Genomic DNA, 25,592 nt, shown 5'->3' on the forward strand with positions numbered 1-25,592 from the left:
ATGAGTGATGTGGAGAAAGTGAATAAGGAAAAGTTATCTACTTGTTCCCATAATATAAGAACTAGGGGCTGCCAAGTGAAATTAATGGGCAGCAGGTTTAAAACAAATAAAAGGACATCCTTCTTCCATCACATAGCGCACAGTCAACTTGTGGAACTCCTTGCCCGAGAAGGTTATGAAGGCTAGGACTATAAAGAGAACTGGATAAATTCATGGAAGTTAAGTCTATTAATGGCTATTAGCCAGGATGGGTAAGGAATGGTGTCCCTAGCCTCTGTTTGTCAGAGGGTGGTGATGGATGGCAGGAGAAATATCACTTGATCATTACCTGTTAGGGCCACTCCCTCTGGGGCACCTGGCATTGGCCATTGTCAGTAGACAGGATACTGGGCTGGATGGACCTTTGGTCTGACCCAGTACGATCATTCTTATGTTCTTATGCTCTTTTGGATGAGGTCAGACAATGTTAGAGGCTTATTGAAGGAATGCACAAACACATAAAGATTACCCCAGGAACTGTGTGCAATAGGAACCTCTGAAGGATAGTGCTATACAAAGGCCATCTGATGTAGCTCATTGCTACAGATAGCAGTCTCACATATCTAGGGTGTGAGAAACTGCTATCTGTAGGAATTAGCTTCATCAGATTGCAGTGTTACTGGTAGCACATCCCTACAGATTGCAGTTTCTTACATGTGTGAAAATGCTATCTGTAGAACCACGCTACCAGTGACAGGTCCTTCCTGCTATGCTAAAAAAGGACATCTGATGTAGCTAACTTCTACAGCTAGCAGTCTCACGAACCTACGGTATGAAAAATTGCTATCTCTAGGAATTAGCTTCATCAGATTGCAGTGTTACAGGTCTCCCATGACCTTCTCATAAACAAACTATGGAAATGCAACCTAGATGGAGCTAAAATGAGATGGGTGCAAAACTAGTTGGAAAACAGTTCCAACAGTAGTTATCAGTGATTCACAGGCTGAAAGGGCTGAGTCAGGCTGAAAGGGCATAATGAGTGGGGTTCTATAGGGATCAGTTCTGGATAAGTTTCTATTCAAAATCTGAATCAATGATTGAAATAATGGCATAGAGAATACAATTATAAAATTTATGAATGATAACAAGCTGCATGCATACAAAATGGAAAATGACTTCCTAGGAAGGAGTACTGCTGAAAGGGATCTGGGGGGTCACAGTGGACCACAGGCTGAATAGGAAAGTGATCTATGCAAAAAAACAGAATATCACTCTGGGCTAGGGTGACCAGATGTCCAGATTTTATAGGGACAGTCCCGATTTGGGTGTCTTTTTCTTATGTAGGCTCCTATTACGCCCCCACCCTCTGTCCCTATTTTTCACACTTGTTATCTGGTCACCCTACTCTGGGCTATCCACTATACTGGAGTAAAAATTGGAGAGAGTCCAGAGAAGAGAAAAAAAAAGCTCTAGAAAACATGACCTATGAGAGAAGCAGCATCTTTTTACAAAAGCTGTTTCTTACAATCTACACTATAAACGACTGCTACAGGTAGCACATTTCTACACGTAGCAATTTCACATGGACCGTAGTGCAAGAAACTGCTACCTGTAGGCATCTGCTACAGCCGGGAGCAGCTTACTCCAATAGCAGTTTCTCACATTAGGTACCGGTAACTGCTGCCAGTAGCACATTCCTGCCCAGAGCACTTTAACACACTACACCCGCCTGGTGCCGCCAGGCTCGGACCCGCTGACTGTCCCCTCCGCCCCCCGCAGTGCCCGCGAGCCCTTTGCAGTCAGTCCCGGCGGCAGGCAGGGCTCCCCTGGCGCGGGTCACGCCGAGCTGCCATTGGCCACGGAGCGAGCAGCCCCCAGAGACGCGGCCCCGCTCCTGCCGGGGAAGGGGCCCCGCTGCCCGCGTGCGCCGCTGAGCCCCCGCGGGAGGGGAGCGGGGAGGGGCTGGGCCAGGGGGTCGCTCGGACACGCCGCTGGCGCCAGGGGGGCTGGAGCCTCCCCATCGCTCAGCCCTGGGCCGAGCCCCGGCGGCCTCCTGCCCGGGGCGGGGGGGGGGGTCAGGTAGGGGAAGCCGGGCTCGGGGCTGGGAGAGATTCCTCAGCAGGAGACTGGCCCCGTCCCAGCGGTTCTGAGCCTCACCTGCCCGCTGCTACCTGCGCTGCTCCCAGCCCGGCGGTGACTGCGGAGCGCCCGCACCTGCCTCCGCGCCCTGCCCCAGGCAGCCTCCCCGCTGTGGTGTGTCCCAGACGCTGCTCTGCTTAAACCTCCGTGCCCGCTTCCCCCTGCCCCTTATAAACAGCAGGCTGCTGCCGGCCGCCCACTTTTCAGCTACCTTGTTTCCCTTCCGCCCCATCCCGGGGGATCAGGTTTCAAGGTAACGCTCTGGGGCCCCCTTTCCACATCTCCTGTCAGTGACTCCTTCCCCACCGTTACCCCCGCCCAAAGCAAGAAAACCATTTCTGGTGAAGACGTGCTGCTGTGGGGATCAGAAATGGGTAAAAGGACTAAAGCCTCCCATTGTGGTTCTTTCCTGCTTAAATGAGTTTAAATGTCTCCTAAGAAGTTCAGAGGGTTGATTCCGAAAAACACCCCGAAGCTCAGATTCTTCACCACACTTGTAGGGACGTCTCTCAGGCCTGGTCTACACTACGCGTTTAAACCGATTTAAGGAGCGTAAAACCGATTTAACGCCACACCCGTCCACACTAAGAGGCCCTTTATATCGATATAATGGGCTCTTTAAACTGGTTTCTGTACTCCTCCCTAACGAGAGGAGTAGCGCTAGGATCAGAATTACCATATCGGATTAGGATTAGTTTGGCTGCAGATGGACGGTATTGGCCTCCGGGTGGTATCCCACAGTGCACCACTGACCGCTCTGGACAGCAATCTGAACTCGGATGCAGTGGCCAGGTAGACAGGAAAAGCCCCGCGAACTTTTGAATATTTCCTGTTTGCACAGCGTGGAGCTCCGATCAGCACGGGTGGCGATGCAGTCCGAAATCAAAATAAAAAAAGAGCTCCAGCATGGACCATGCGGATGTGATCGCAGTAAGGGCAGGCAAATCTGTTCTATCAGCACTCTGTTACAGAAGACGAAATTCAAAATCATTTAAAAAAAATCTCCACACAGACGCCATAGCAGGGACTCAGCGCACTGCTGCGTGACAAGCGTAACGGAAAGCCAAAGAATCAAATGGACGCTCATGGAGGGGGGACTGGAGCGGGGACTGGAGGACTCAAGCTATCCCACAGTGCCTGCTGTCTCCGAAAAGCATTTGCATTCTTGGCTGAGCTCCAAATGCTTCTAGGGTCAAACACAGTGTCCGCGGTGGTTCAGGGCATAGCTCGGCAATTTACGCACACCCTGTGACGGAGCGATTCTGGCGGGACCCAACTGAGAGTGCCAAATCAGGACCAATTTCTCAAACAGGGCAGTCACAGCCCTCGGCTGGGGTTTTTCCACCTCTAAGGCCAACCAAACCAGCCAGACAAAAAGGACTTTGGTCTCACCCCACTGGCTAACCACAAGTCACACAAGCAATTTCCTTAGACACTCCAGTCTCCCAGTATCACCACCAGTGCACTCGTCCTGGGGATGAATGGTTATGAAAACCAACACCCCAATAAAAGAAAAAGGTTCCCTCGATCCCAAAGGACCAAGCCCCAGACCCAGGTCAATATACACATCAGATCTTACCCACAAATCACGCTGTTGCCAATCCTTTAGAATCTAAAATCTAAAGGTTTATTTACAAAGGGAAAAAGGTAGAGATGAGAGGTAGAATTGGTTAAATGGAATCAATTACATACAGTAATGGCAAAGTTCTTAGTTCAGGCTTGCAGCAGTGATGGAGTAAACTGCAGGTTCAGATTAAGTCTCTGGAATACATCCCCCACCGGGATGGGTCGTTCAGTCCCTTGTGTAAGGCTTCAGGTTGTAGCAAAGTCCCTCCAGAGGTCAGAAGCAGGATTGAAGACCAGATGGAGATGAGGCATTAGCCTTATATAGACTTTTCCAGGTGTAAGAATCCCTTTGTCTTCACTGTGGAAATTTACAGCAAAATGGAGCCTGGAGTCACATGGGCCAGTCCCTGCATACTTTGCTGAGTCACAAGGCGTGTCTGCCTTCTCTCCATGGGTCAATTGTGTAGCCGATGGCCCTTTAATGGGCCATCAAGCCAGCTATGCCGGGCTAACATCAGCTTTGTCTGGGACACTTCCCAGAGGCAGAGCATAATACAGAATACAGACATTACAGAGCCAATACTTATAACTTCAACTACAAAATGATACGCAGACATACAGACAGCATAATCATAACCAGCAACCCAGAACCTGGTCTTAGACACCTTAGATGACCCCCTTTACCCAAGGTTTGGTGCCACTACAGGACCTTGGTTGCAACCCATGTTCTATATGGTCCCCATTTATATCAATAACGTCACACCCCCAACGCAAAATTGATGCAGGAAGGGATGACAAAACATCGCTGACTGCATCCCAAGAGCCCCCTTTCCTTGGGTCTGTCTCACTACAGCTAGTGTTGGGCTAGAGGCCATACCAGTGTATAACCGAAATGGTTTATCAAAGTCATGTTCAATAACATGAATGGATCTCCTTACAAACTTAAGGTATAACTTGGTTAGCTTTTGCAGCATGGTTCCTGTATGTTTCATGTGATCTTGCCAAGAGCTAAAGAAAACAGCTACTTTATCCATACCAGCTTTGGCCAATGTTTTGAACCCAATTAACATTAAACCAATGTAGATATTGATGTTGTTCATAGTACAGGACTCTTGGCATTTAGCCATGAAAGCAATATGGTAGTGTGCCTCAGTTTCCCCTTTCATACAGCACATCAGGTCTGGAATGTATTTTCCCCTGTGAAAAGTTCCAACACTGTTTACAGGCATTAACTGTGAAACATCAGTATAGCAAGGCCCTTTAACATAAAGTGTGTTTTCATGTATTCCTTTCAACATGTTCCAGGGATTTTCCAAAAGATTAGGCACATTATCCATTGTTACAGTTAGCATTAGCAATAACAACAAATTCATTGCAAGTGTCCATTTACAATCATATTTGTCATGCCACACCCTTGGCTCAATACCATTGGAGTTTGGGCATTTTAGGGTTAACCTGTGGCTTCCCTTTGCAAAATTCAGTCTTCTCTTTCCTTCTGGATTAAACCCTGATTTCTCTTGCTTAACAGAATTCACTGGCTGATGGGGTGGGCCCTCTGTGCTAACAGCTATTATCAGTTCTTTCTTCTCCCTGCCAGCCAAGTAATTCGCATCAACACAGACACTAGCTTTTAACTCTTTAGCTGCTATGGATTCCAAGGCTGGACTTTGTCTTACAGAGATACCACACAAATCCAAAGAGTCTGAGGGTGAGAGCTGGCTTGCTCTCCCCTGCCTCCTTAAGCATTCAGCCATAAAACTGTTCTGCTTTGAAACACCAGTAACTGAATCTGTCCTCAGATCCTGAAGCACAGACTGCTCACTTACCGATTCAGCATGGAGACATTCCTGTCCCAATAGCATTGTCTCCCCAACAAGCTGGCTACACACAGCCAGGTGGTTATAGGGCTGCTCAACTTCCTTAACAGCTTCTACTCCACCTGAGACCTTTTCAAAGCTGCCCACACTGGATCTCTCAAAAGGAAAGTCAGTGGATCCATTCACAACAGAAAATTTCTGGCTGTTAGGAACTGAAACTTCCTTGATTAAATCACTTTTACACCCTTCAGTTGCAGTAAACTGCTTGCACAGGCTACCATGAGGATTCCCTTCCCTAGGAGCTTCTCTAAGCAGCAATTCACCCCTCCCGCCATGGGTGGTTGATGGTACAATATGGCTGATATCCATCGTCATCATCAGCCTATTGGCACATGGGGCAGTGCAAAAGGACTGGTAACCATGCCGACTAGCATTCAGTGAGGTCAATCATGGGCGCCTGTGTAAAAAGCTCCTGATTTTTCCTGGTAGATGGTGCAGTATGGCTGGTAACCGTCTTCATCATAGCAACAGGGGGCTGAGCTCCATCAGCCCCCACCCTTCATGTGTAAATAAAAGATTCAATTGTCCCTGGATTAGCAGCGGGATGCTGGGCTCCTCTCCTCCACACTGCTTAATGTCCTGTCTGGACTATCATAGCAGCTGGAGGCTGCCTTCCACTCATTTCTCACTAACAAGTCACTGTGTCTTATTACTTATTACATTCTTTATTACTTCATCATACGAGTGGGGGGACACTGCTACGGTAGCCCAGGAAGGCTGGGGGAAGAATGGAATCAACAGGTGCGGTTGTTGCAGGAGCACCCCCTGTGAATAGCATACAGCTCATAATTTCTGCTGGATCTGACACAGAGCAGCTGTGCTCTCTGGTTCTATGATACAGTGGTTCTCTAGTACACTTGCCCATATTCTAGGCAGGACTGATTCTATTTTTAGATACCAAAAAGGAGGAATTGACTCAGGCAGTCATTCCCAATTTTGGCTTTTGCGCCCCTGGCTCAGATCAGCCAGGGGCACTTAGGACAGCAGCAAATGGTGCAGTGCAAAAGGACTGGTAACCATGATCATCTTATTACCAATTTATGGTATGGTAGATGGTACAGTATGGCTGGTAACCCTGTCTGCTGTCATGCAAAAGCAAAAGCATGCTGCTGTGTAGCGCTGCTGAATCGCCTCTGTCAGCGGCATCTAGTACACATACGGTGACAGTCACAAAAGGCAAAACAGGCTCCATGATTGCCATGCTATGGCATCTGCAGGGTAATCCAGGGAAAAAAGCCGCGAAATGCTTGTCTGCCGTTGCTTTCCAGAGGAAGGAGTGACTGACGACATTTACCCAGAACCACCCGCGACAATGATTTTTGCCCCATCAGACACTGGGATCTCAACCCGGAAATTCCAAGGGGCGGGGGAGGCTGCGGGAACTATGGGATAGCTACGGAATAGCTACCCACAGTGCAACGCTCCAGAAGTCGACGCTAGCCTCGGACCGTGGACGCACACCACCGATTTAATGTGTTTAGTGTGGCCGCGCGCACTCGATTTTATACAATCTGTTTTGCTAAACTGGTTTATGTAAAATCGGAATAATCCCGTAGTGTAGACGTACCCTCAGTTACTCTGGGAAAACTTATGCAGACTTTACAGGACCATGTGGCTCCCCACCCCTTTCCACTGTGCAAAAAGAAAATCCCATAATTATCTTTCCCTCCATCTGGGTGCTAATATCATCCTCATCATGCTGGACTCTTAGTGCCCAAGGGTTTTGGAAAGTCAGAGAAAGCAGTGGTAGTTTTGCCTGATTAAGGAGTTCAGGCCTGGGCCCTGTGTGATGATTCTTCTTTTCATCCCCCCACCCTCCAAGGTTCAGGGTAAAATGATATAATTCCCTTTGAAAGAAAAGGCAACGTTTCCCATCACTTTCTTCACACCCCCAACCACTACCTTTTACTTTACAGCTGGACTTCGATATTGCTCAAAACTCTACACCGCAAGTCTGTTTATTTCTAGGGCCCCACGCTCTCATTACCATTACATTATTTTTTGTTGTCAAATTTATTACAGGACTCAACTTCAGTCCCCATTATGCTAGGCATTGTACAAAACACATTGGGACAGGGACTAACTCTTCCTAAGAGTTTATAAACTCCTTGGCTTCCATAGCTCAGAAGTCTGTGTCTGTAGATTAGCAGGGGAGAAAGGTGAGAAGCACAAATACATGATTGTCCCAAGCCCCAAGCTGTGTTAATCCCAATGGAGTCAATGGGATTTTTGCCATTTCAGTGGGAACAGGAACAACTCCTGCATCCACACTAGGAGCATTTTGCTGGTGTAGTAGACTGGTATAGATTTACTGGCAAAGACTTTTCAAGAGTTGACCTGGCCATAGGTTTAGTGGTAGTCGTGGTTGATCTCAGATACCATAGCAATGAATGCCATCTAAGAATATAAGCAGAATTGAATAGGAAAGGCTTGACCAGAAGTTTGAAGATGCTAAGCACCCACAACTCTTATTTGAAATCTCGAGGAGTTGCTGGGTGCTTGGCACATCAGAAAATCAGGCCATTTTACTATTACAGTAGAACCTTGATTTTATGACCAACAGTCTGACGAACAACCAGTTACAGGAATCATGCCCCTCCGCAACTGCAGGGAGGAAGTAGAAAATCACAGCATGAATGTGATCTGATGAAGATCAAGTTGACATCCCTTCACATTTTGAGGCCTTCAGTGTGTTGGAAAATGTTTTGCTATGGTTTGAAGGTAGGGTGACCAGACAGCAAATGTGAAAAATTGGGATTAGGTGGGGGGCAATAGGAGCCTATATAAGAAAAAAGACCCAAAAATCAGGACTGTCCCTATAAAATCGGGACATCTGGTCACCCTATCTGCAGGACAAGAAGAAAGTGATTCAGTGCACCATGTGCAACTTGCACTGTACCTATTGTCATTTTGAGATATTCAATTTTATGAACTTTTCAGTGTTATGAACTCCTCAGTCCCCAATTAGTTTGTAAAACAGAGGTTCTGCTCTTTTTGTAGAAGCCCCAACCAAGACTGGAGCCACATTGTGCTAAGCATTGTAAATACACATTGTTCAGCATTATCAACATGCTTTTCCCCTCCAAAATAAAATGTTGTCATGGTTGACACTGTCCCACAGAAAGTTTAACTTTTGATGAAATGGCATTTTATGAGGGGAAAATGTTCTCTCTGAAAAATTTTGACCAGCTGTAATGTTAATAAGCAACTTTAAAAAGTAAAAACCAGGGAAGCAAAGGGAAAGTGAGAGGAGGAGAAAGGCAAGAGTTGGCAAATATTTCCTTCAGTAACCTGGTGAGATATAAGGGCCCCACTTGGTAGAAGACCAGGGGAAGTCAAAGCAAATTGCATTATTTTTTAAAACCTCCTTTATAAGTAAAAGATGCCCACAATTATTTAAAAGTTGAACAGAACGGATAGTAGTGGACTGAAATAAATGCAATGGTAACTAGAACGGACATAAGCTTATAAATAAAGCTTCAGTATTTAACTGTTGTGGAAGAAACAAACTTTATTTTTGGGTTGGAAGCAATAAAATTAAAGACAGCTTTATTGAGGACATGCAATTGTAAGGGAAGAACATAGCTGACAGAGAGCATTTTTGTTTTGGTTTTTTTTTAAAGTACAAGCAATATTACACAAGCATTTATATATTTTAGTGTCATGTATTAATTAAAAACATTTGTAGTTTGTTTATGTTATGTTTTGCATATTTTTCTAATTTTCATTTTTGTTTTTAAATATTGCTCTTTTAAGGCTGGGTCACATTGACTATTTTGCTGTTTTTATTTGCTTGTGATGTGAGCTTTGCTTTTATAGGTTCCACAGCATTAGGCTAAGACTTAGCTTAACAGTTGCTTTGGTTTTGATACTTAAATGGCAAATTAAACCGTTTTTTTTTTTGCTTTTACACTCCCCTTTTGTGCTTTTTTTAGCATAACTAACATTTTTAAATTTTTAATTGCATTAAGCTTTGTATTTTTGTTTTTATTTTAGGAGGATTACAATTAGCCTTATAAGTTTTAACTGGCTATAGCAATAATGCATGATGAGTATGAACATGAAAGGCATTTTTGTTATTACATTTATTACAAGAACAACAACAACATATTTTTAGACTAAATAAAAGCAATAAAAGCATTAATGTTTTATTGTAATAATATGCTGGGATTGTTTTACTACCTTAGTTATATAGCACATTACATTATAATTAGTACATAGACACTTTATAGGCTGTATGAAAAGCATGCTTTTTAATTTAATATACCGGTATATTCTGAAGCACATGGATTTGACCCTGTAAGTTAGAAATGTTTTGAACCTTTGGTAGGAGTAAGCGCAAATTTTGAAATTGGTTAGGTATTAAAGTGGTTCAGTTAAAAGAATTTGATACCTAAGGTTTGATTGTAGGACTTGTTTGCAAGCCAATAAATAATGTGATTTTTTGCGGTTATGGTGAAATTAAAATGCATATTTAGCAAAGAGTTGGCCTTAATGTATATGCAGCAATTATTAGTTTGGAACAGTAATTATTTTGTTAGGGAAGTTTTTGTTTTATTTTTTTTAATACCTTTTTTTTTGCTTTAATTTTTTTTACATATTAAAGCTGAAGGGGTTTTAAGGGCCAAAATGTTTACTGATTTTTTATTGCAATTTAAATATTAGCTGTTATTTGAGGAGCACTAATAACAAATTGGCTAGGCATTACTAGGTGGTTTAATTTTTTAGATATTACAGTGAATTATTTAATTGTACATGCATTTTTTTATGGGTTTGGCAGGATTTGGTATGTGGGAGCCCACACCTCTCCTTATCGGCCCATATGCTTGGAAGGAGCACTGCGAGTACTTGCACATTTATTCTGAAAAATTTTAAGTATGTTTTGATGGCCCCAAATTAGATGGCATTTTTGAAGCACTAGTAAGGGCAGTGGGCCATGCTTGATGCTTGAGATTATTTTGAATGCCCAGTAGTTGGTCATTTAGGAAATTTTGAATTTTTGAACATGTTAGATTTATTGCAATTTTTTTTTTGCCTTAGTGATTTTTAATATTATTTTTGTTAACAGCTTTTGGGTTATTAAACTAAGGGCAGAAATAACATGTAATTTACCAACTTTAGCTTGCACTTGGGTTAGCTCTCCTTTAGTAATAAGACCAGTGGCTTTTTTTAGTTGCTTTAATTTTGTATGATGTTGTTGGCCCTTAAGAATATTTCAAATTGCTTTGCTGCACTATTTGCACCATTTTATAAGTGTTTTGCTAAGCCTTTTTTTTTTTTTTTTTTTTTTTTTTAGAGGAGGCCTGTGCTTTTTGCTATGCTAGCCAAATAGCAACCCTTTTGAGCAATTTGGATACATGAGAGTGATTTGAAAGCTGGATGGGGCAGGGTAAATTTTACAGTTTTAATGTAAATTTTACAGTAATTATTGTTTGATATTTTAGTATATTTTTTCGGGGGATAGCATTATATTATATATATATTATATATACTGTTTAAATATTTGTAGGTACTTTTGAGAGGCATTAACATTAATAGCATAGGAAGGGGTATATTGTAATATGGTACAGGTTAAATTATTAGTTAATGGGATTATTTTAGTACAAGTAAAATTTTTAGTAGCAGAACATAGTCTTTGAGTATGGGTTTGATTATTTATTAATTGGGTAACCAAAACAATAAGGACTTTTTAAAAAATATATATATACTATAGACTTTTGGTTTGGCCATTATATTAACCCCATTATACAACTTACATTTTAAATTTTTGAAGCTTATTTGTAGTGATGTTATATATTTTTATTTGTTTTTATTAGTTTTTTTTATTTAATTGTTTGCTTGTATGGGATATTTTGAACTTTAAAAATAATTTTTTAAAACAATATTTAAATAAATTACTAAAGTGTGAAGGCTTTGGCCATTGGGTTTTATTAGATATATGGCATTGTTTGCATTTGGATGTATTACAGGGGTAATAGTGTATTGGAGGAGATGGCGGGGGCAGTGGCTACCAGGTGCCTTTGGTATTTGTTATTTAAAATTTAATTAAGGAGGGCAATACATGCTGAAGGTACTTATTTAAAAACACAGGGCGCAGCCTGTAGAATAAACCCCAAAATTTAATTAATACCACATTCTCAAGCATGAGTTTTACAAGTATTTTTTTTCCCCAGTGTATAATTTTTTTTGTTTTTTTTTCATTAGGGTTAGTTAATATTTTTTGTAGTTAGGAATTTTTGGACTTCGGCAATTTTAGAAGAGCGAGGGGTTTTTTTGTTCTTCTTTTTTGGGGTTTTTTGGAATGAATTGTGGCTTAGCATTATACCGAGGAGAGGTTACCAGCACATTAACCTGTAGTGCTTTGGTTTTTGTAGCAAATACTGAATTCAGGTTAGCTTTGTCAGTGGACAAGGGAGAGGTTACTAGCACATTACCTTGGTTTTTTTTCTTTTGCTTTTAGAAGGAGGAAAAGAAATACTAGAAGGAGAGACAGGCGTATTAATAGTAGGAGTGGAATTATTTTGAGGCGGAGGGGTTTTTTTTGCAGTGAGAAGCATGGGTCCAGGCAGTTAGTTTTGGGCACTTTACCGTGGTGTTGGTAGTTAGCAAGACTTGATAAGGGCCTTTTTAGCATGGAGCCAAAGCAGTTTTTTGTTGGTGGACCTTTACATAGATCCAATGTTTTGGTTTTAAGGAATGGCAGGGCTGCTAGGGGTTTTGGGTAGTGCTATTTTATTTGTGAGAAAAGAAACCTAACACATTTTATTAATGCTTGGCAGTGTTTTGCAGATTTTACAGCTGCTTGGGTATATTTAAATCCTTTTTTGTTTTTTTTGGTTCTCAGCCAAGTTTTATCTGTGAGCAGCATCTTTGAACAGGGCCAGCGTTTTATTTTTGGACTGAGCTTGCTAGCTATCCTTTTTTTGTTTTGGTTTGGGGTTTTTTTTGGGGGGGGAGTTTGTTTTGGGTTTTTTGGGGTGGAGGGCTTTTTTAATTTATAGGAGTGCATTGGGTTTTTTCCTCTCCTTTTTTTTTTTTTTTTTTTCAAAACCTGAGGCATCACCACAACCCCTTTGTCCGGACTGAATACACCTGTGTTATTATTTCAGGGTGTTATCACAATCCCTCAATTCAATAGGTCTGACCTAAGCCACACATTGGCTTACCCTGGGACAACAACACATTTCTCAGCCTCGCGTATGCATATTACTGGCCTTACATTATGAGTTCAATCCTTGAGGGGGCCATATAGGGAACTGGGGTAAAAATCTGTCTGGCGGTTGGTTGGTCCTGCATTGAGCAGGGGGTTGGACTAGATGACCTCCTGGGGTCCCTTCCAACCCTCATATTTTATGATTTCAAACTGCTGTTTTACAAGATGGCATGCACTGTGAAAAAACTGGGTGCTCCCTCTATACTGGATTTGTCGGGTGTCAGTGCCCCCAGGGCCATCCTTAGGCATAGTCAACATAGGCAGCTGCATAGGCACCTGAAAATTTGAGGCACCACTGGGTCTTAGCATCCACCCTCCTGGTTTCCTATCCCTGTTCTGACCCTTCCTGCAGGCTCCCACAGCTGGCTGCTTCAGCCTGGTGAGTTTTCCTTAGGAGGGAATCTAGTAGTTAAAAGTGAAAAAGCCTCCAGCCTGCCAGATCTATTAGCACAACACTGAAACTATTAAAGAGCCATTCCAGGGGTAATGAAGCCATTTAACAGGCATTTGCCAACCCCCAGGTATATACTGACAGGTTTCAGAGTGGTAGCCCTGTTAGTCTGTTTCAGCAAAAACAAGGACGAGTCCTTGTGGCACCTTAGAGACTAACAAATTTATTTGGGCATAAGCTTTCATGGGCTAGAACCCACTTTGTCAGATGCCCATGAAAGCTTATGTCCAAATAAATTTATGTACTGTCAGTTTCTGAGTTTACTGACAAAAACAGTTGTGCATTAATGTAACATTTACTCACAACATGTCAGTCTACAAGACTTTAGTTTAAAATTTGCTTTACAAATATTTCGTTAGTGAGTTGGTGAAGATTATAAAATCACATGTCTAAAAAAATCCTTGCATAGACTTTTAGATGCACATTCATCTTTAGCCTTAAATGCTTGGATCTTCAGACATATAGTTTTTTAAATAAATCCTTCAAAAGACCACCCTTATCTAAAATACATATTTTAATTACTATAGTTAAAAAAAAAAACCAAAAAAAAACTTGCTTCCAAAGTCTTCCTGTCCTTTCTGTGCATCCCTTCACCCCCTCTCTCCCCACCCCGCACTGAAGAGAGCCCTTAAAGGGACAGCAGCCCTTCCCTTCCATATATCTGGACAAAGGGTTTCCCTTTTTTTACTTCTGATTATCCGATGAACTAGTTTTAAGAGAACCCTCCAGCAAAATCAGTACCTTAGTAAGACATAAAATCCTTTGTTATGCCTAAAATCTCTGGAAATATATTTCTTTTAAGTAGGTGAAATTTCATAAACATGTCTATTGTTATGGAGATCACACAAAGTAAATTAGTTTTCCCTTTTTCTAAAAGCAATGAACATTGTTATGAACACACTAAACCTCTCTGACTGATTAATTTAAAATAATGTCTTGGTTTCAGTGAGTTAAATATGTAGTAATCTGCGATGATGGTTTAAGGTTTAAGAGTACATTTAAAATATAAATTCAGCTTGGAAATACTGATTAAGAAAATGTAAAACAGAGAAGAGCTGCATCATGTATTCCAGGCCTGCACAACATACGTCCCGCGGGCCGCAAGTGGCCGGCATGGGCTCACTGTGCAGCCCGCGTGGGATGAGTAGGCAAGCGGCGGGGTGGGGCAAGACCATAGCTGGCTGGCTGGCCAGCCGGCTGGGCAGGGTGGTGAAGAGGCCAGTGGCAGGCTGGGGAGTGAGAGTGAGCCAGCGGCAGAGGGCAGGGGCAGCGACAGAAGGTAAGAGGCCGGCGGCGGACAGGCAGGTGAGCTGGCAGCGGCGGGGGGGGGGGGACTGAGGAGGCGAGCAGGCGGGGGGGGGTGAGTAGGCAAGCTGCGGGGGTGAGGGGATCATGAGCCGAGCAGATGGGCAGTGGCGGGGGGGGCAGGTGAGCCAGCAGTGCGGGAGGGGCACTGAGGAGGCGAGTTGGTGGCGGGGGTGAGTAGGCGAGCCGGGGGTGTGGGGGGATGAGGAGGTGAGCAGGCGGGCAGTGGCAGGGGGCAGGTGAGCCGACAGCTGAGGAGGCGAGCAGGCGGGCAGTGGCGGGGGGGGCAGGTGAGCTGGTGGCAGGAGAGTGGGGCTGAGGAGGTGAGTGGGCTGCGGCGGGTGAGTAGGCGAGCTGTGGGGGGATGATGAGCTAAGTGGGCAGGCAGTGGGGGGGGGGGCAGGTGAGCCGGCAGCGGGGCAAGGGGGCTGAGGAGGTGAGCTGGGGGTGGGTGGGGGGATGACGAGCCGAGCGGGCGGGCAGTGGTAGGGGGGCAGGTGAGCTGGTGGCAAGGGAGGGAGGCTAAGGAGGCGAGTGGGCAGCGGTGGGTGAGGAGGCGAGCTGGGGTGATGGTGGGGGGAGGATGAGCTGGGCAGGCAGTGGCTTTATACTTTGGTGTGGGGATGAGGAGGTGAGTGGCAAGTCGGTGGCTGACCTGTTCTACTGATCTTGTCTCTCATAAAAATTGGTCCTTTTTGCTGCTTTTCTCTGGGCTGGGAGTTGTCCCAATGCTGAAAAGAGGGTGTTCCCAAAAGAAGGTGCTTGCTTCTAACCCCTGAGGCCATCACTATGTCTGCTCTTCTCTAGTCAGCCCACTTGGCAAGTTTGATTGATCAAGGTCTGGCTCCCATCCTCTCTCCAAGGTTTGCAGCTGTCTGGAGGTGCCTGCCTTCCACACCTTCCTCATTCACACCTCATTCATTCAACAGGGCAATTGATTACAAAGTGGGGGGAAGATCTTATTCTACTTCTAGCAAAAAGTCATTTTTCTTTTACCTTAATTATACCACCTTAGGGGCCTGCTATAACATATTACCAAGGTTCAATACCGCTGTTTCGGTGGGGCGGCGCTGGGGAAGGAAGGTTTGTTTCCAGGGGGCTGGCAGCGCTGAAGGGGGTTGTTTTCATGGGGCTGGGAGGTGCTGGTGTGTGTGTGGGGCATTTTGGGGGAATTGGGCAGTGCTGGGGAGGTGTTTCGGGAAGGCGGGGGGATTTGGCCCTCAGCTGTTTTCTTTGGAGTAATATGGCCCTCGCTGCTTTACGAGTTGTGCAGGCCTGATATTCCATTATATGTAATGTTGTATTCAGCAGGACAGTTGACTCACCCTTACTACAAAGTTTTTGCAAATAAATCTGACAAACTTCAGCGCATATCAAAAACCTGTGACTGACATTTTTTATTCCCAAGTTTTAGTGCTTTTAATTAGGTATCTTCTTCATGTCCATTCTGCATGAGGGAGAGGGTATGGGGGTCTCTGTGGGGAACTGTAACTCTCCGCCACCATGAGCAGGCCAGGCGTCCCGTTATCCTTTGCTGTCTCGTCCCTTCTGCCCCTCCCACACGGGCTGTGAGCTCAGACTGCCGTCGGGCATAGATGTACCAGTTTAATAATACTGCATAGGGCCCCATAAATCCTAAGGACGGCCCTGAGTGGTCCTGACAATTTTGAGCAATTGCACTCTATCCCAGAATCCATGTGGACAAGAAGATGCAGGTGTAAACTCACCTGTAACTTTATGCCCCAGCCTCCCCCCAAAAATGTTCTGTTTGCACTGTTGTGTTCATTAAAAGTTTGTATATAATAAGGGATGTTACCACGGTGTGGCAAGAGGACTTATGGGGTGTGGCATACAGGGGCTTCACAGGGTTGTACCAGTGACTCCTAGGGTCCCTGCTTGCAGTGTGACACCAAGGCAGTTGTGCCACGGGCAGAGGAACCCAGATGGGAGCAGCTGCAGCCCTGGGCAGTTTCCCTCCACTCGAGGCTCTCGAGGGTGGGGCCATAGGAAACCAGGAGGGGATTTGGCACGCTGCAGCATACTGGTGGTGAGGTCATACTTGCGCAATGTGGCGTTTTGCATGCAGAATCTTCCCCGAGGATGGTGCTCAAAATGAACTGCTCATCACTGAGGCTGGACTGGGAGCGCTGGGCAGAGCGCAGCAAGCCCCCAATCCCCCTCCCTTGGAGCCCCAGGCGAAGATCAGCAAACTCCCTGGTCCCGCTCCCCCGGCTGGAGCGCTAGATGGAGCACGACAAGCCCCCGGTCCCACTCCCCCGGGCACAGTTTGTGGGCTGGATAAAAACGGCCCATGGTCCACTGTAGTTTGCCCACCTCTGTCTTAGATTTACTCAGCCAGCATAAAACAGCTTCTTTATTACCTTACTGGTTACTCGGAAGTCCAAACATACCAGTTCCCTTAAAGTGATTCAGCCTCAGGCCTCCATCCAGGTACCCACATCAAATATGATGAAAATTTCCGTAAATCTTATTTAATCAAATAAAAGAAAAAGTTCTACCAATCCCAAAGGATCAGACACATTAGCACCCAGGTTAATGAATGTTTCATATCTTACCCAATTACACGCTACAGACAATTCTTATTAACTAAACTAAAATTTATTAAAAAACAAAAGAGACAATATGGTTAAAAGATCACTATACATACAGACATGAGTTCAGTTCACTGAGGTGCAGATTCTTATTTCGTTGGTAAAAAGAAAATTGACCAAGTTTTCTGACTTGAATTCAAGAACTCCACTTCATCCACTGCAGTTACAATCCAATCCAATATCTTCTCAATAAATTTCATCCTTAACATAGTGCCACTACACACACCTCAATTCCCCCAGTACATAATAAGCATAGAATCATAGGACTGGAAAGGACCTCCAGAGGTCATTTAGTCCAGTCCCCTGCACTCATGACAGGACTAAGTATTATCTAGACCAGTGGTCCCTAACCTCTTTCGTCTGGCGGGCGCCACACAATGAGCCACAGAGGACTACCCAACAGGAAGTTTTTCCTAATGGCCAACCTAAATTGCCCTTATACAATTTCAGTCCATTCCTTCTTGTCCTATCCTGAGGTTAATGAGAACAATTTTCCTCCCTTCTTGTAACAATCTTTTTATGTACTTTAAAACTGTTATGTCCCTGTGGCAAATTGCCGGCACTATTATGATGAGTCTCGCGCTTTCTTTTCTTTGGGGGGGGTTCAGGGCACCATTTCTTGCACCTGAATTGGAATATTAATTGCCCCACTAGTGTCTTTGAGGAGGGGAGTGGAGAGGGAGGGACCTGGGCCCGCCCTCTACTCCAGATCCCAGCCCAGAGGCCCTGAGGATAGTGGTGAACCACTTGAACTGGCGGTTCCTTCCCCTGGGCTACTTCCCTCTCCTGCCCTTCAGCTTGTGGGGGGGCTTCCTGCCCTCCCTCTGCACAAGCCAGGTGCCCCTTACCTAGGGTCTTGGACTTCTTAGCCCACCGCAGCACTCCTCCAAACTTTCCTCTGCTTTCTCTTCAAACTGTTCTTTGCTCCGACTCCTTCAAACTGTTCTTTGCTCCAATACCAATCCTTTCTGCTCCAACTCCCACACTTTCTGATTGAAGCAGGGGGTTTTTATCATGTGACTGACTGCAGGTACTCTAATTGGTTTCAGGTGCTCTAGTTAATCTATAGCAAACTTTCTTTCCCTTACAGGGAATGAGGCTCCCTTGTAACACTCTCCTGCTGCCTTCTGGCCATGCTGTATCACAGTCCCCCACTCTTCCCATTCTTCTCTTCTCCAGATTAAACAAACCCAGGTTTTTCAATCTTCCCTCCTAGGTCATGTTTTCTAGACCTTTAATCATTTTTGTTGCGCTTCTCTGGACTTTCTCCAAATTGTCCACATCTTTCCTGAAAAGAATACTTTCCTGGATACAATACTCCAGTTCCTAATCAGCATGGAGTAGAACGGAAGAGTTACTTCTCATGTCTTGCTTACAACACTCCTACTAGTACAATCCAGAATTATGTTTGCTTTTTTTGCACCAGTGTTACCCTGTTGACTCCTATTTAGCTTGCAATTCACTATGACCCCCATATCTCTTCCTAGGCAGTCATTTCCCATTTTGTATGTGTGCAACTAATTGTTTCTCCTAAATGGAGTACTTTGCATTTGTCCTTATTGAATTTCATCCTATTAATTTCAGATCATTTCTCCAGTTTGTCCAGATAATTTAGAATTACAATCCTCTCCTCCAAAGCACTTGCAACCCCTCTCAGTTTGGTATCATCCGCAAACTTTATAAGTGTACTCTCTATGCCATTATCTAAATCATTGATGAAACTATTGAACAGAACCGGACTCAGAACTGATCCCTGCGGGACCCCCCTCATTATGCCCTTCCAGCTTGACTGTGAACCACTGATAACTACTCTCTGGGAATGATTTTGCAACGAGTTATGCACCCACATTCTAGTAGCTACATCTAAGTTGTATTTCCCGAGCTTTTTTATGCGAGACGGTATCAAAACCCTTATAAAGTCAAGATATACCACATCTACCACTTACCCCCTATCCACAAGGCTTGTTACTCTGTCAAAGAAATCTATTAGGTTGGTTTGATGCAATTTGTCCTTGACAAATCCATGCTGACTGGTACATATCACCCTTTATATTCTGGCTATTTGCAAATTGATTGCTTAATTATTTGCTCTATTATCTTTCTGGGTACTGAAGTTAAGTGGACTGGTCTATAATTCCCTGGGCTGTCTTTCTTTTTTTTTTTATAGATTGGCACTCTATTTGCCCTTTTCCAGTCCTCTCAAATCTCTCCCGTCTTCCATGACTTTTCAAAGATAATCACGAATGTCTCTGATATCTCCTCAGTCAGCTCCTTGAGTATTCTAGGGTGTAGTTCATCAGGGTCTTGTGACTTGAAGACATCTAAATTGTTTCAGTATTTTTTAACTTGTTCTTTCCCCATTTTAGCCTCTGATCTTACCTCATTTTCACTGGCATTCACTATGTTAGATGTCCCATCATTACTAACCTTTTTGGTGAAAACTGAAACAAAAAGAGTCATTTAGCACTTCTGCCATTTCCACATTTACTATTACTGTTTTCCCCTCCTTACTGAGTAATGGGCCTATCCTGTCCTTGGTCTTCCTCTTGCTTCTAATATGTAATAAATATAATAATATTTCCTTTTCAATTTTAGGTGACTCAGGAATGTGAAAATAATTAACTATTGGCCTTCTACCCCATGCAATCAATTTTCGATTCCTACAGCATGGATTAATTAAGGGCCAATTCTCAACAAGGTATTGCCCATGTTAGGTCCATTATTATTGGTAGGGAACATTCTTGGAGCGAAGGGAGCTATACAGCTGATATACTCATTGCTTAAATGCTGTCATCTGAATTTAGCAGTCAGCATTTTGTGACTATGCTTCAACTTTCCCCTTCCCCATAGGTGCCAACTTTTCCCAGTGCCGGTGGGTGCTCGATCCCCCCACCTTGCCTCGGCCCTGCCCCGACTCCACCCCTGACTTGCCTCCTCCTGGCCCTGCCCCGCCCCCACTCCACCCCCTCCCTGCCTCTATTGGACCCCTTCCCCAAATCCCCGCCCGACCCCGCCTCTTCCCTAGCACACCGCATTCCTCCTCTTCCCCGCTCCCTGCCAGCTCTTGCCGCCACAAAACAGCAAGCGCTGAGAGCTAGGGGGAGAAGCAGGGAAGGCGCGCTCGGGGAGAAAGTGGAGGTGAAGGTGAGCTGGGGTGGAGGGGCAGGGTGAGTAGCTGCCGGTGGATGCAAAGTACCCACCAATTTTTCCCTGTCCGTGCTCCAGACCCGGAGCGCTCAAAGAGTTGGTGCCTAAGGAGGGAGTGTGTGATGAGATGAGACATTATGATTAACTTAGGAATGTGAGAGAGTTTTCTCAGTTATCCTCTTACCATAAAAGGAAACCAAACTAAACTCCATCTTTAAAATTTATGCAGATTCTGCAAAACCTCTGTGTTCAACTCCTATTGTACTCAATGGTACTTCCTTATGCAGAAGATTTGCAGGATAGGGTCTATAAAAGTGTATTTCTTATTTGTTTTATCATGTAGAGAATCTTTAAGTACTGACAGCATGTACCATTTGGGGCTTTTCAAGACACAGAGGTGAACAATGAGTCTGCTTGATGTTAAAAAAACACACACAATGAACACTAGCCCTGTTTATGAACGCAACTAGAAAAAGTAGAAAAATGAAGGTAGAAAGAGAATCATGTTCCCAACAGATTTTAGACACAGAACAGGCCCCACTTCAGACCTAACATCAAAGCATCCACACAGGGCCGTCCTTAGGCATACTCAAAATACGCAGCTGCGTAGGGCACCTGAAAATTTGGGGCACCACTGGGTTTTAGTGTCCAACCCCCAAGCTCAGGGCTGTCCTTAGCAATAGGCAGAACAGGCAGCCGCCTAGGGCACTACTAGGTCTGGGGGCACCGCTCTGCTGGGAGCCCGGACAGATGGGAAGCAGTGGAGCATGTAAGAGCAGGGCTACTGGGTCCTAAAGAGAGGTGAATGCAGCACAATCTGAGGGAGAGGATTGGCTGCTGGCGTCTCTGGGAAGGGGTGGGGGAAGGAACTCACCTGTAGGGTGACTAGATGTCCCGATTTTATAGGGACAGTCCCGATTTTTGGGTCTTTTTCTTATATAGGCTCCTATTCCCCCCCACCCCCATCCCGATTTTTCACATGGTCACCCTAGGTGGGGGTAATTGGTGCCTATATAAGACAAAGCCCCAAATATCGGGACTGGCCCTATAGAATCAGGACATCTGGATCTGGTCATCCTAGCTGGGGAGCGCATCTCTCCCCTGCGTGGAGCTGCACAGGGCAGGATGAGCTGCTGTGGCTCCATGGGTGCCCCGTCCCTGAGACCAGATGCTGTGTTAACTTCACCATGGTCTGTTGGGCTGGCAATGGTGCCCATTGGCGTGTGATCGGACCTGAGGGTTTGCTGCTGCTGTTGCCACTCTGCACCCCAAGAGGTGGATTTTGGGGTCCTGCAGTTTTCCACCTATCTCCTCCTCTACAGCAGCTGTTGGACCAGCAGGCTGACGGGTGAGCCAAGCATGAAAGCAGTACTGCGTTGCCATTTAGATTGTCATTTAACAAATTTTCGCCAAAAGAGCTTGTTAACAATCCTGAATTTAATTTCAATATTTTTTTTAAAAAAAACCAATATCTGAACCAAAAACAGAAAATTAAGTTGTTGACAATTATTTGTGACAAGTTTGGTATGGGGAAGGGAGTGGGCCAGTTTTCATCAGAGAAACAAAAAATGTTGACTGACTTTCCTATAGCCCTGTTACTGCTAAATAGAGCCCTCCAACAACTGTAATATGCTCATCTCCTTACTAATGTACAGAGCAGGGGTCGGCAACCTATGGCACATGTGCCAAAGGTGGCACGTGAGCTGATTTTTGATGGCATGCGGTGGTGGGCTGAGTGGCTCAGCCCGCCGCTGCTCTGGGGTTCCGGCTGCAGCCCCATTGCCACCGGCCCCATTCAGCACCCACTGCTGGCCTGGGGACCCCCAAGAAACCCCAGGCTGGCAGCGAGCTGAGCAGGCTGGTGGCTGAAACCCTGGCTGAGCCACTCAACCCGCTGTCGGCCTGGGGTTCCATTCACTCAGCTGGTAGGTGGGCTGAGCAGGACTAAATTCAACGAAATAGGAAAACAAGAACAACTAATGACAAACTGCAAGAACCTAAAGCAGTGGTCCCCAACTTTTTTTGTCTGGCGGGCGCCAGACGAAGGACCGTGGCGGTGGACAAGCATCCGCCGAAATGCCGCTGAAATTCGGCGGCATTTCAGTGGCGATGCCTCTGGATGACGCTGCTTATCGGCGGCAAGCAGTGTCATCAGAGGCATCGGCGCCGAAATGCCGCCGAATTTTGGTGGCATTTCGGCGGATGCTTGTCTGCCAGCCAGTACGCAGGTGCACTGAGCCACCCATGGCTTAGAATGCTTAGAATCAGCTTAGAAATACTGATTAAGAAAATGTAAAGCAGAGAAGTGCTGTGTCATCTATTCCATAATATTTAATGGTGTATTCAGGAAGACAGTTGACTCGCCCTTACTACAAAGTTTTTGCAAATAAATGTCTGACAAATTTCAGGGCATATAAAAAAACCTGTCAGTGACATTTTTTATTCCCAGGTTTAGTGCTTTTAATTAGGTATCTTCTGCATGTCCATTCTGCATGAGGGAGAGGGTATGGGGGTCTCTGCGTGGAACTGTGACTCCCCGCCACCATGAGGTGGGCTGGGTGTCTCGCTATCCTTTTCTGCCTTGTCCACCCCCGCACCGCACTATGAGCCCAGGCTGCTGTCACGCATAGGGGCACCAGTTTAATTATACTGCGTAGGGCCCCATAAATCCTAAGGGCGGTCCTGCATCCACAACACTTAAAAATGAGAGGGAAGAAATCTCAGCGCTTGACTACATGGCACCACATTCCTGTCTATGCAGGGCCGGCTCCAGGCCCCAGCACGCCAATCGTGTGCTTGGGGCGACATGCCGCGGGGGGCGCTCTGCTGGTCGGTGGGAGGGCAGCAGGCGGCTCCGGTGGACCTCCCGCAGGCGTGCCTGTGGACGCTCCACTGGAGCCGCGGGACCAGCGGACCCTCCGCAGGCATGTCTGCAGGAGGTCCACCGGAGCCACCTGCCACCCTCCCGCCGACCAGCGGAGCGCCCCCCGCAGAGTGCCGCCGTGCTTGGGGCGGCGAAATTGCTAGAGCCGCCCCTGTGCCTATGGGAGTGTAAATTGTAGAGAACTCTAAAGTGTTCCCCATATAATGACATATTTATGTTACCAGTCTGTTTGAGGCGTTAGGTGATTAGGTTGAGGCCACAGGATTGTTAGGGGAGGAGATGAAGGAGCACACCAAGTGACTAATTTTAAAGCTTTATTAATTAAATAACAGTGGTGAGTTCTGGGTTTTTCCCACATCACTCAAAGGAAGGAAGGAAGTGTTGATGCCCAAACCCTCACCTGCTTTCATACTCACACACGCACAACCAAAGTCTGGCCATGCCTGGGTGTAACATAAGAAGAAGAGGGGGGAGAGTGGACAAGAGTTCTGTCCTGTGCACAGGCCGTCCAGCGTCCGCTGTTGATCTCTGACTTGCTTCAGCTCTCGGGAGGGTTTTTAAGCTCTGGGTTTTTCCAGGGGTGTTTTCGTCCAGGGATCCTGCTTTCTGTACCAGTCCAAACTGGCCTTCTGTGGATCCCTTAGCTTCTCCAAAACACACTGGCTTCAGGGTCGCAAGACTGTCGTTTTTTTTAACTCACTGGCCTTCGCAATCTTTCCTGTTTTACAGGTCTGGTTGGTTCAGTTCTCCTTTCCCACAGGCTTTTGGCTGTTTGGCAGCAGGGAGCTTGTTTGTGTGTGTTGGCCTTGAGCGACAGTTTTGCTCCTTATCTTCGAGCCTAACTGAATCGTTGAGTTAACCCATTCCTTTCTCCCTTCCTCCCCCTTTGGCCTCTCGCAATCTGTGAAGGAACCTTTCACTCCACACTCACACCTCCAACCGTTCCCAAAATCCTTTCCAATGCGTGTAAAAGCATTAGCAATATACAAAGCTGATGCTTACCCAGGGGACCCCTTGGGGTGGCAATTTTATTGTGACATTTCCCCCCTTGACCCTGAATCAACATTATGTTTTGAGGGGCCATCACTTAGTTTTCCACCCTCCCTTCAACACCAGGGCCAGTGTTATCATTGGCCTCCTACACAAGCAGCAATATAACCCAAACAAAATTATTAGGGCAGCAACAATTGAACACACAAGTCAGTAATGGCTTCTGGCTTTAGTAACACAGCATAACACATTCCCTTGTTGACATAGATGCCCCATCCAAATGGCGGTGGCAAAGGCAGCTTTCTCCACATTGAAGGTGTGCTGCAACACTGTAGAGAAGGAGGCATTTGTCTGGAATACGCCGAGTTGCTCCCGGACGTGTGTCAACGGGAGAAAAACTTTGGGCGTAATCCATGAAAAATTAAACACAATATAGTTAGAAATATTAACCATACTTGGCATAATTGCAGGCGAGTGCACCGAAAAATTTTGCACTTAAGAGTATAACAGCAAATCAAGGGGCACCCTGAGGTAGGTGGTCCTTAAAAAACACGCGGTGGTATTGGTAAACATATGTGCCTTAGTGGGGGCATATCCCGATTCCTTCTGTTTTCAGCAGATGTGTTGACCCACCTCATAAAAGCGACCTGGTATTGCTTTTTATTTACACATTATTTGAGGGGGCTTTATGGGCCATAGCTGCCAGGTGTTGCCCTTTGCAATTCATATGTGCTGATAGTCAGAAGATGTTGTCAGCACATACCGCTTAGCCATATCATTGGGGGGGGGTGTGCCACCTTCCACACGTCGCGATGGACCACCCAGTCCCAGAGGCAGCCTTCCCAAAGGCCCGGTTGGATTTTTATAGCGGGGGCCCACACTCATTTTATAGGACCAAAGGCCGTGCAGGAGCAGGCTATGTCTGTGCACTCCCAGTTAGTGAGCCTCCAGGAATAGCGAAAAGGCCATTGCTTCGGGGAATCCCTGAGTGGGAATGGATTTTCCCAGGCCAGGCTCCATGGAGCACATCCTTATGGCTGCTATGGCCTTGTTGGGTTAACTATTGTTGGAGCTGGGACACACCAAATCCCACGCTAGTTGGTCCCTGGCCTCCATTATGGTTTTAATCAGTTCCCACAAGGTGTCCCGTGTGTGGAAGGCCAATTTCACAGTATGTTTGAGTGCGGAGGTGGCCACTGTAAGGTGGATAAGAGCCCCACTTGTGACCAGCCCCATGGCCTTTTTTAACTGTTTTAACTGTTTGTTTTTATGTCCCCTTGCTGAATATTTTAAATACTAGCCACTGAATTGGCCCCATCCCACAAGGAGCTTACTAAGGTTTACCTTTTTGTGGGGGGGCAAGGACAACGTCTGTGTAAGGAGGGCAAGTTTGGGGGGAAGGCTGGGCCCTGGAAGCGTGTTTGGAGCA

This window comes from Mauremys mutica, chromosome 2 (genome assembly GCF_020497125.1).
Source record: "Mauremys mutica isolate MM-2020 ecotype Southern chromosome 2, ASM2049712v1, whole genome shotgun sequence".
Lineage (NCBI taxonomy): Eukaryota > Metazoa > Chordata > Testudines > Geoemydidae > Mauremys > Mauremys mutica.